General features: G+C 41.3%; 1 non-coding gene across 1 annotated transcript; it reads left to right on the top strand.

The window, feature by feature from the left end:
* The first annotated feature begins 8,556 nt into the window (after positions 1-8,556).
* Positions 8,557-8,684, top strand: LOC120101228 (small nucleolar RNA SNORD22). Its single transcript, XR_015679231.1, has one exon. It is a non-coding gene; the product is annotated as a small nucleolar RNA SNORD22 (small nucleolar RNA).
* The last annotated feature ends 3,603 nt before the right edge of the window (positions 8,685-12,287 follow it).

Genomic DNA, 12,287 nt, shown 5'->3' with positions numbered 1-12,287 from the left:
TACTGTTTCGTTGTGTCCCATAAGTTTGGGAATTTTGTATCTTCATTTTCATTAAATTCTAAGAAGTCTTTAATTTCTTTCTTTATTTCTTCCTTGACCAAGTTGTCATTGAGTAGAACATTGTTCAACTTCCATGTATATGTGGGCTTTCTGTCATTATTGTTGTTATTGAAGACCAGTTTTAGTACGTGGTGATCTGATAGGATGCATGGGATTATTTCTATCTTCCTGTATCTGTTGAGGCCTGTTTTGTGACCGATTATATGGTCAATTTTGGAGAAGGTTCCATGAGGTGCTAAGGAGAAGGTATATCCTTTTGTTTTCAGATGGAATGTTCTATAAATATATGTTAAATCCATTTGGTTCATAATTTCTATTAGTTTCTCTATGTCTCTGTTTAGTTTCTGTTTCCATGATCTGTCCATTGATGAAAGTGTGGTGTTGAAATCTCCTACTATTATTGTGTGAGGTGTAATGTGTTCTTTGAGCTTTAGTAAGATTTCTTTTATGTATGTAGGTGCCCTTGTATTTGGAGCATAGATATTTAGGATTGAGAGTTCATCTTGGTGGATTTTTCCTTTAATGAATATGGAGTGTCCTTCCTTAACTTTTTTGATGTCTTTTGGTTGAAAATCGATTTTATTCAATATTAGAATGGCTATTCCAGCTTGCTTCTTCAGATCATTTGCTAGGAAATTTGTTTTCCAGCTTTTCACTGTGAGGTAGTGTCTGTCTTTGTGTTTCCTGTGGCAGCAGAATGCAGGGTCCTCATTGTGAATCCAGTTTGTAAATCTGTGTCTTTTTATTGGGGAGTCGAGGCCATTGATGTTGACAGATATTAAGGAATAGTGATTGTTGCTTCCTGTTGTATTCATATTAGGATGTGAGATTATGTTTGTGTGCTTTTGTTCTCTTTGTTTTGTTGCCAAGACTATTAGTTTCTTGCTTTTTCTAGGGTCTACCTTGCCTCCTTATGTTGGGCTTTTCCATTTATTATCCTTTGTAGGGCTGGATTTGTAGAAATATATTGTGTATATTTGGTTTTGTCATGGAATATCTTGGTTTCTCCGTCTATGTTAATTGAGAGTTTTGCTGGATGCAGTAACCTGGGCTGGCATTTGTGTTCTCTTAGGGTCTGTATGACATCTGTCCAGGATCTTCTGACTTTCATAGTCTCTGAAGTTTGATGTGATTCTGATAGGTCTGCATTTATATGTCACTTGACCTTTTTCCCTTACTGCTTTTAATTTTCTTTCTTTATTTTGTGCGTTTGGTGTTTTGACTATTATGTGACGGGAGGAGTTTCTTTTCTGGTCCAATCTATTTGGAGTTCTGTAGGCTTCTTGTATGTTTATGGGCATCTCTTCCTTTAGGTTAGGGAAGTTTTCTTCTATAATTTTCTTGAATATATTTACTGGCCCTTTATGTTGGGAGTCTTACTTTCTTCTCTACCTATTTTCCTTAGGTTTGATCTTCTCATTGAGTCCTGGATTTCTTGTATGTTTTGGGCTAGGAGCTTTCTGTGTTTTTCTTTTTTCTTTTTTTTTTTTTTTTTGCTTTTCTTTTTTTCGGAGCTGGGGACCGAACCCAAGGCCTTGCGCTTGCTAGGCAAGCGCTCTACCACTGAGCCAAATCCCCAACCCCGCTTTCTGTGTTTTACATTACCTTTGACAGTTGTCTCGATGTTTTCAATGGTATCTTCTGCCCCTGAGATTCTCTCTTCTCTCTCTTGTATTCTGTTTGTGATGCTCGTATGTCAGGCTCCTTGTCTCTTCCTTTGGTTTTCCATATCCAGGGTTGTCCCCCTTTGTGCTTTTCTTATTATTTCTATTTCCATTTTCAATTCATTCACCTATTTGGTTGTGTTTTCCTGTAATTCTTTCAGAGATTTTTGTGTTTCCTCTCTAAGGGCTCCTACTTGTTTACTTGTGTTTTCCTGCATTTCTTTGAGGGAGTTTTTTATGTCTTTCTTAAAGTCCTCCATCACTATCATAAAATGTCATTTTAAATCTAAATCTTGCTTTTCTTGTGTGTTTTGATGTTGAGTATTTTCTTTGGAGGAGAACTGGGCGCAGATGATGCCAAGTAGTCTTGGTCTCTGTTGCTTCTTTTCCTGCACTTGCCTCTAGTCATTGGGTCGTCTCTTGTGTTTGCTTGTCTTGCTGTTTGTGAGAATGACTTTACCCTGATGTAGGCCTCTGTGTCAGCACTCCTGTAGAACTGTTTTCCTGTTTTCTTTCAGCCTCTCCTGAAAACAGGTGCTCTAATTTCAGGTGTGTCAGTGCTCCTTAAGATTGTCTTTCAGCTCTAGGAGCAGGCAGGAATCAGAGGGTCCTGCCCCTGATTGCTTGTGTAGGTCCTTGCACCCAGTAGGCACAGAAGGCACTATGCAATTCACCCTTGTGTCTGAACTGTGGGCACAGGGTGTTCTCCTCTGACTTCTCAGGAGTATCCACACTTCTAAGGATCCAACTCTCTCCTCCATAGGATTTGGGTGCAGGGAGATGTTTAACTGGTTCAGTTCAGTCCTGGGCACAGACCAGAACCGTGGGTACAGGCGGCTGTATTTTCCTATATCCCTGTGTCCAGAGGCACTGTGCAGTTTCCCCTTGGACCAGGGATGTGAGCGGATGTGTTCTAAGGTGGCAGTTTGTCCTGCGGTCTCGGGATGTCTGCACTCCTTGGTGGTCCGCTCTCTTCCCCATGGGATTTGGGTCGGGATTATTTTCTTTTTCTTTTTGCAAGCTCAGAGATTTGTACCCCCCTTTTTTCCTCACTCTCTTTCCCCTGCATTTTGCCCATGGTTTGAGGGTAGGAAGTCCTTCCTGGCCTTTGCTGAGGTGCCCATCTCTGTGGGTCTTCTGGGGATGGGGGGATGCTGAAAAAAAGTGCTGCTCCTATGGGACAGCTCCTGCAGAAGTGTTTCATGAAAGCTGCAGACTGTGGTAGGAAAGATGTCACTACTCTGCATATTTCCTGAGGGCCAGCTCCCACTGAGGTAGGAAAGGCAGTGCACTCTGTGAACAGCTCCTTGTAACTCCTTTGACAGATAGAGACTGAGGAGATGTCTAGGTGCTGCCATTTTGACAAGAGTTGCCATTTTGGACAGCTCCTGTGGGACATTTTACTTAGGTGGCTACAGGCTGACGCAGAAAGGAGGGTCTGGCTGCAGCTTTGCCTGCTTTTGTGGGCCAGTGGTTTTTGTGGTACACCACTAAGGGACTACAGTGACAGCATATATTAGGTTCTTTAAACGTGTAGCATAAATCAGATTGCTTCTTAGGTGTCTAGTGGTCAGCTCAGGACTGTCCTGTTGTATTTTCACTGGTTCCCAGCCTCAGGGTTTCATGATTGCCCTCTCTTTTGGGTTTTTCCACATTCTGTGGGTTTCCCTCTTTTTGAAAAGCCTCCTTGCTGATATTCATTATGACTTCAGAGGGAATAATATTCAGTTATATGAATCTTATTTCCAAACTCTACTTGCATGCTACCAGCAAAATATTGATGTAGTCATGAGGTTATTATGATTTAAAGTGACCATGTTCTATGTTATGAAGAGTAGGTTGAGGAGGAGAAAGAATGAGATAGGGCTTTTTGGTTTAATTTGTGTCAGAGAGCAGGATGGTGTCAGGTACAGAAGATTGGATCAAGAATCTTCTGTAAGTACTAACATAGGCCTGCTGATATGGTGAGTTAAAGGAGGGAAGGAGAAGAACACTTGGAGAGAGGACTGTAGTTCTTGCTCAAGGAAATGAATGCATGATGGTAATATTTACCGTCATCCACACGGTGGTGCTATTTACCACAATGCATGAATGTGCTTATTTCCCATGACACAGAAAACTAACAGAAAAAGAAATTCACTTCGGAAAACCTTAACCACTTCAATTGTTAAGTTGAATAGCTGCTCCAGGAACTTTATACATCTGGGCTTCAAGGATCAGTCAACAGTTAAAAGCAGTTTTAAAATGGTTTTGTTAGCAAGCTCTTTCTTTTTATGATGACATAAGGACTCAAATGACAAAAGAAAGAAAGGATCCAGTGTGCTGTTGAGTTGCTGCCAAAAACTGCTCTGAATAGTTTTCTTGATTATGATTTCTTACGTTAATGCACCAGATTACAACAAGCAAAAGGTTCCACAGTATCTGTTCCAAGTAAGTCAATCCAAGAAGCCACAGAAAGTAAGCACACTCTTTCTGGGTGTATGAAGCATCTCTATAAATGACTCTTACAGTCTGTAAATGCTTTTCTCATCAATATAGTAGATTTTAATATTTTGTGTCCTTTGTTTACTGAATAGAACAATAATGTTTTAACCAAACAAATAATCACTTTGCAAAAAACTAATTGAGTTTGCTTTATTCACTTGATATTATGACTTGGCCATAATTCTGTATTTTATGATCTGAGTTATTTTATGAATATACATTGTGATCTGTTAATATGCAACAATACATTAAAATAATATCAACAATACATTGTATTCCCCAAATTACTTCCCTCACTTATTTGTTTCACTCTGGTGACAATTCTAATGAATTTCTAAATCATTAATTTGCCTTTAAATCAATAAGTTTGTCATTGAGTACTTTATAGATTTATATACTTGCAAATTACTTAAATATTGAAATTCTGTGCTGAAGATATTGAATGCAAATCCCTAAAGTATTGAGTGGGTGAGCACAATCCCAATTTGTATGATTTTACATCTGATGCCTAAAGAAAATAGTGGTCCTGGAATGAAGTAAAAATGTGACTGTATGTATTTGGTGAAGTTTGGGAAAGGGAAGGAATGAGCGTCCATGTTGCCAGATAATGGATTTCAGGAAGATTGTGAAAGAGCAGAAGCTGGAGAGCAGGATCACAGTTTGAGGCTTGTTCAGTCAGAGATGATGCATAGCAATCTAGTAGAGATGATGGTCAGGCTATGGGTGCGTGATCCTGGAGTTGAGGAAGAGACCTGGATTAGAGATGGAAATTGGGGGGATGTCCCCACTTATGTTACTGACTATGGAACATTGTAAATATGGGTGGAAGAAGAGACAAGCTCTGCTTGGAGCTGGGAGAGAGTTAAGAGCAAGTAAACAGGAGTTAAAATGAACAGCCAGGGAGACAGGAGCAAAGGTGGGGACCATGTGCCCTAGAGGACAGAGGAGGATAGGACTTGCAGGAGGAGATCAGACATGTGTGTTGCCTGTAGGAAAGACTCCATGGACAGAGAAACTGGTCCTAGAAGAGAGGTAAAGAATGTTGGAGCAATTTCCATAAGCACCCTAGGATAGATGGGGTGTAGTCATAGCAGAAGGACCAAACTTCAGTAGAATAGTTTGTCCAGAGTAATGGATAAGCAGGAAGGTGGAATGAATTTCATTCCTATGCAGAGAGAAAAACAGCTTTCCAAAAATAATTTCTCCCATTAAATCAGAAGTCATGTAGTTGCTAAGAGTAAGGATAAGCTACCTATCTGTATGTTGTTGTAAAAATATATTAATAAAAACGTATTGTTGGTCTTTTACCCCGCTAGGTCCGCACTTCAGTGTCCCAAGATATCTGCTAGATATCTTGGCAGAAGCACATCCCAGCCTCACACTTTCCTACACTCAAACTCTCACATAAAAGAACACACAACACAATAATCTTAGATCCAAATTGGCAAGATATAATTGCCCACTTAAACATACAATGCCCGGTACTATCCATCCCTTGAGAACATTAATAACAACCTGTAAATACACAGAGCAGAATCTTAATGTCACCTGTCATATTATCCTGCCAAGGCTTCTCTGCCTCTCTCTCCCTCCTGTCTCTTCCTCTCTCCCTTAGTCTCCTCCTCTTTCTTCAAACTTCTCTCCCACCCATCCTTCATTACAGGCCTCCTTCTATCCTGTACCTGCCCCTCACGTGTACTTTACAAATTCAGTGGAGAGGTGGTTCTGGTGAACTCACCTGAGTCCTGAGTACAAGACTAGGCAGCTGTCCTTGGGGCAGTGGAATTAGCATCAAAATAAAGTAACTTCAGGGCAAACCACAACATCTGTAGGAATGGATTTTGAGGTCATAAGAGAGGAAATGCATGCAAATGGATGGGTAAAACTGTGAGTTCTACACAGTGCTGTATCATAATTTTTTCCTCCATCTTTATTAAATTGGGTATTTCTTATACATTTCAATTGTTATTCCCTTTCCCGGTTTCCAGCCAACATCCCCCTAACCCCTACCCCTCCCCTTCTATATGGGTGTTCCCCTCCCCATTCCCCCATTACCGCCCTCCGCCCAACAATCATGTTCACTGGGGGTTCGTCTTGGCAGGACCAAGGGCTTCCCCTTCCACTGGTACTCTTACTAGGATATTCATTGCTACCTATGCAGTTGGAGCCCAGGGTCAGTCCATGTCTAGTCTTTGGGTAGTGGCTTAGTCCCTGGACACTCTGGTTGGTTGGCATTGTTGTTCATATGGGGTCTCAAGCCCCTTCAAGCTCATTCAGACCTTTCTCTAAATATTTCAGTGGGGGTCCTGTTTGAAGTTCCATAGTTTGCTGCTGGCATTCGCCTATGTATTTGCCATATTCTGGCTGTATCTCTCAGGAGAGATCTACATCCGGTTCTTGTCAGCCTGCACTTCTTTGCTTCATCCATCTTATCTAGTTTGGTGGCTGTATATGTATGGGTCACATGTGAGGCAGGCACTGAAATGGCTTTCCTTCAGTCTCTGTTCTATTCTTTGCCTCCCTATTCCCTGCCAAGGGTATTCTTGTTCCTCTTTTGAAGAAGGAGTGAAGCATTCACATTTTGGTCATCCTTCTTGAGTTTCATGTGTTCTGTGCATCTAGGGTAATTCAAGCACTTGGGCTAATATCCACTTATCAATGAATGCATACCATGTGTGTTTTTCTGTGATTGGGTTACCTCACTCAGGACCATATTTTCCAGTTCCATCCATTTGCCTATGAATTTCATAGTCATTGTATTTGATAGCTGAGTAATATTCCATTGTGTAGATGTACCATATTTTCTGTATCTATTCCTTTGTTCAAGGGTATCTGGGTTCTCTCCAGCTTCTGGCTATTATAAATAAGGTTGCTATGAACACTGTGGAACATTTGGCGCAGAAATGTTGGTCTTACCTCTGGTCTCGGGCTTGAAGTCGCTCCTCAGAGCTGGATTTCAGCTCTCCATGAGGGCAGCAACCAGAAGGGCATGCTCCACCTTCTCTCCGGACCCTGTGCACAGGGGGCCCAGATGGCACTATGTGTTTTCCTCTAGAGTCAGAAATGTGGGCAGAGAGTAGTCTCCTCTGGCTTCCCCAGCATGTCTGCCCCTCTGAAGCTCTAGCTCTCCCTCCCACAGGATTTGGGTGCAGGGAGTTGTTTGATCGGGTCCTTTCAGATAAGGGCGGTATCTGGACTGCAGCATTGAGTGAACTTATCTGCCCACTGCCAGAGCCCCAATACAGTTTCCTCTTGGGCCAGGGAAATGGGCAAGGGTGGGCAGTACTGGTGGTCTCTTCTGCCCTGCAGGCTCAGGAGTGCCTACCTGTCTGGGCGATGAGCTCTCTCTCCCACGGGGTTTGGCAGCAGGGAACTGTGGGCTGGGATCAGTGAGGTTCGTGCTGTTTCATAATTTTAAAGTGAGTTTACACACACTAGTTGTTTGTATTCAGCTATTCCATAAGCAGGCTGATTCAGATGGTGAGGCAGAGCTAACTCTTTCACATCCTTCATACTCAAGCCAAGTCTGGTCATTTATGTCACCATCATGGCATTATAGTAAGTTCTTCCTGTTAATACTCTTACCAAAGGGAAAAATATAATTGTTTAGCTCACGTATCCATTTAGTTGTATTGTCAACTCTAAGATAGGTTCATTTCCCCATAGTGTGAATTGTTCCACTGTACTAAGCAGAAGAGGTGAGTCTTATAAAGAGAGGAAGCAAAGAGAAGCAGAACAAAAGGTAGGTTGTTTTTTCTTTAAGTCACTTTGGTTTTGTTGTTGCTAGTCAGGTTTTTACTGTGTTGCCACAAATTTAGAATTCAGTGGTTTAAAACTTGCAATCTTCCTATACTGTCTACCTAGTCCTTGGACTAACTGCGAGGTATCACACTCAGCTTCTAAGTCACTTTTGTTATAAGGTAGAGACACTGAGAAATGAATTATTAGTTATCATTAGGTTGCTGTGTGTTCATGAGAGAGGGGACAGAAGAAGGGCAGGGGAGAGGGAAAACTATTGCTGTGCCTACTTAAACTGACCTGTTTGGGAAATGTAGCTGTTATCTCTCTAATTCTAACTCCTGAGATCAGATAACCCAGCTATCAGATAACTTGATTCATGGAACTCTAACATCTGGCTCAACTTTGTTTCAATCTTGCCTCTTGGTGTCTAGGGAAGTATTTTATCCACAAATAGCAATTTGACTAGCAACACAAGGGCATAAATAAGAAGAGCATACTTGCATTTCTATGTATCTTAGTACAAGAACTGACTCATTCAGTGTCGAACTGCTTCAGTCTGATGCCGCTTTGGGTGCAGAATACAAACCCATGTCTCTGAAATCCTCTTTTCTTGGGAACACTGAATCATGATTCAAATGTGCAGCGCTTTGATTCTAGTAAGAAAGGGTGGTGAACCCACTGGGGTGGCTGGAGGAAAAGAGGAAGTTTTGTTCCAGAAGGAACTGTCTGAGGGATCATTTGTGTGCATAGAAAAGGAAGAATTGTCATTTGATTAAAAAGGAAGCAAGGTGGTTTATCTGTTTTCCAGGTCTGAGGAAAGGGATGGTGTGCGTTAAAGGAACTGAAATTAAACATTTGATTATCCAGGCCAGTGGTACAGCAAACGTGAGAATTCATGCAATGAAGCCTGTTGATTTTTTATGGGTTTTTATCATGTGAGCAGTATCTGGCACTTGACTTTTTTTATTATTATTTTTTTATTAACTTGAGTATTTCTCATATACATTTCGAGTGTTATTCCCTTTCCCGGTTTCCGGGCAAACATCCCCCTCCCCCCTCCCCTTCCTTATGGGTGTTCCCCTCCCAACCCTCCCCCCATTGCCGCCCTCCCCCCAAAAGTCTAGTTCACTGGGGGTTCAGTCTTAGCAGGACCCAGGGCTTCCCCTTCCACTGGTGCTCTTACTAGGATATTCATTGCTACCTATGAGGTCAGAGTCCAGGGTCAGTCCATGTATAGTCTTTAGGTAGTGGCTTAGTCCCTGGAAGCTCTGGTTGCTTGGCATTGTTGTACATATGGGGTCTCCAGCCCCTTCAAGCTCTTCCAGTTCTTTCTCTGATTCCTTCAACGGGGGTCCTATTCTCAGTTCAGTGGTTTGCTGCTGGCATTCGCCTCTGTATTTGCTGTATTCTGTCTGTGTCTCTCAGGAGCGATCTACATCCGGCTCCTGTCGGTCTGCACTTCTTTGCTTCATCCATCTTGTCTAATTGGGTGGCTGTATATGTATGGGCCACATGTGGGGCAGGCTCTGAATGGGTGTTACTTCAGTCTCTGTTTTAATCTTTGCCTCTCTCTTCCCTGCCAAGGGTATTCTTGTTCCCCTTTTAAAGAAGGCGTGAAACATTCACATTTTGATCATCCGTCTTGAGTTTCATTTGTTCTAGGCATCTAGGTTAATTCAAGCATTTGGGCTAATAGCCACTTATCAATGAGTGCATACCATGTATGTCTTTCTGTGATTGGGTTAGCTCACTCAGAATGATATTTTCCAGTTCCAACCATTTGCCTACGAATTTCATAAAGACGTTGTTTTTGATAGCTGAGTAATATTCCATTGTATAGATGTACCACATTTTCTGTATCCATTCCTCTGTTGAAGGGCATCTGGGTTCTTTCCAGCTTCTTGCTATTATAAATAAGGCTGCGATGAACGTAGTGGAGCACGTGTCTCTTTTATATGTTGGGGCATCTTTTGGGTATATGCCCAAAAGTGTTATACCTGGATCCTCAGGCAGTTCAATGTCCAATTTTCTGAGGAACCTCCAGACTGATTTCCAGAATGGTTTTACCAGTCTGCAATCCCACCAACAATGGAGGAGTGTTCCTCTTTCTCCACATCCTCGCCAGCATCTGCTGTCACCTGAGTTTTTGATCTTAGCCATTCTCACTGGTGTGAGGTGAAATCTCAGGGTTGTTTTGATTTGCCTTTCCCTTATGACTAAAGATGTTGAACATTTCTTTAGGTGTTTCTCAGCCATTCGGCATTCCTCAGCTGTGAATTCTTTGTTTAGCTCTGAACCCCATTTTTAATAGGGTTATTTGTTTCCCTGCGGTCTAACTTCTTGAGTCCTTTGTATATTTTGGATATAAGGCCTCTATCTGTTGTAGGATTGGTAAAGATCTTTTCCCAATCTGTTGGTTGCCGTTTTGTCCTAACCACAGTGTCCTTTGCCTTACAGAAGCTTTGCAGTTTTATGAGATCCCATTTGTCGATTCTTGATCTTAGAGCATAAGCCATTGGTGTTTTGTTCAGGAAATTTTTTCCAGTGCCCATGTGTTCCAGATGCTTCCCTAGTTTTTCTTCTATTAGTTTGAGTGTGTCTGGTTTGATGTGGAGGTCCTTGATCCACTTGGACTTAAGCTTTGTACAGGGTGATAAGGATGGATCGATCTGCATTCTTCTACATGTTGCCCTCCAGTTGAACCAGCACCATTTGCTGAAAATGCTATCTTTTTTCCATTGGATGGTTTTGGCTCCTTTGTCAAAAATCAAGTGACCATAGGTGTGTGGGTTCATTTCTGGGTCTTCAATTCTATTCCATTGGTCTATCTGTCTGTCTCTGTACCAATACCATGCAGTTTTTAACACTATTGCTCTGTAATACTGCTTGAGTTCAGGGATAGTGATTCCCCCTGAAGTCCTTTTATTGTTGAGGATAGTTTTAGCTATCCTGGGTTTTTTGTTATTCCAGATGAATTTGCAAATTGTTCTGTCTAACTCTTTGAAGAATTGGATTGGTATTTTGATGGGGATTGCATTGAATCTGTAGATCGCTTTTGGTAAAATGGCCATTTTTACTATATTGATCCTGCCAATCCATGAGCATGGGAGATCTTTCCATCTTCTAAGGTCTTCTTCAATTTCTTTCTTCAGTGTCTTGAAGTTCTTATTGTACAGATCTTTTACTTGCTTGGTTAAAGTCACACCGAGGTACTTTATATTATTTGGGTCTATTATGAAGGGTGTCGTTTCCCCAATTTCTTTCTCGGCTTGTTTCTCTTTTGTGTAGAGGAAGGCTACTGATTTATTTGAGTTAATTTTATACCCAGCCACTTTGCTGAAGTTGTTTATCAGCTTTAGTAGTTCTCTGGTGGAACTTTTGGGATCGCTTAAATATACCATCATATCATCTGCAAATAGTGATATTTTGACTTCTTCTTTTCCAATCTGTATCCCCTTGACCTCCTTTTGTTGTCTGATTGCTCTGGCTAGAACTTCAAGAACTATATTGAATAAGTAGGGAGAGAGTGGGCAGCCTTGTCTAGTCCCTGATTTTAGTGGGATTGCTTCAAGTTTCTCTCCATTTAGTTTAATGTTAGCAACTGGTTTGCTGTATATGGCTTTTACTATGTTTAGGTATGGGCCTTGAATTCCTATTCTTTCCAGGACTTTTATGATGAAGGGGTGTTGTATTTTGTCAAATGCTTTCTCAGCATCTAATGAAATGATCATGTGGTTTTGTTCTTTCAGTTTGTTTATATAATGGATCACGTTGATGGTTTTCCGTATATTAAACCATCCCTGCATGCCTGGGATGAAGCCTACTTGATCATGGTGGATGATTGTTTTGATGTGCTCTTGAATTCGGTTTGCCAGAATTTTATTGAGTATTTTTGCGTCGATATTCATAAGGGAAAGTGGTCTGAAGTTCTCTTTCTTTGTTGGGTCTTTGTGTGGTTTAGGTATAAGAGTAATTGTGGCTTCATAGAAGGAATTCGGTAGTGCTCCATCTGTTTCAATTTTGTGGAATAGTTTGGATAATATTGGTATGAGGTCTTCTATGAAGGTCTGATAGAATTCTGCACTAAACCCGTCTGGACCTGGGCTCTTTTTGGTTGGGAGACCTTTAATGACTGCTTCTATTTCCTTAGGAGTTATGGGGTTGTTTAACTGGTTTATCTGTTCCTGATTTAACTTCGGTACCTGGTATCTGTCTAGGAAATTGTCCATTTCCTGAAGATTTTCAAGTTTTGTTGAATATAGGCTTTTATAGTAAGATCTGATGATTTTTTGAATTTCCTCTGAATCTGTAGTTATGTCTCCCTTTTCATTTTTGATT

Source organism: Rattus norvegicus, chromosome 2 (assembly GCF_021556685.1).
Source record: "Rattus norvegicus strain SHRSP/BbbUtx chromosome 2, alternate assembly SHRSP_T2T, whole genome shotgun sequence".
Classification (NCBI taxonomy): Eukaryota; Metazoa; Chordata; class Mammalia; order Rodentia; family Muridae; genus Rattus; species Rattus norvegicus.
Note: the sequence above shows the minus strand (reverse complement) of the source record. Positions and strands in the feature narration are given on the sequence as shown.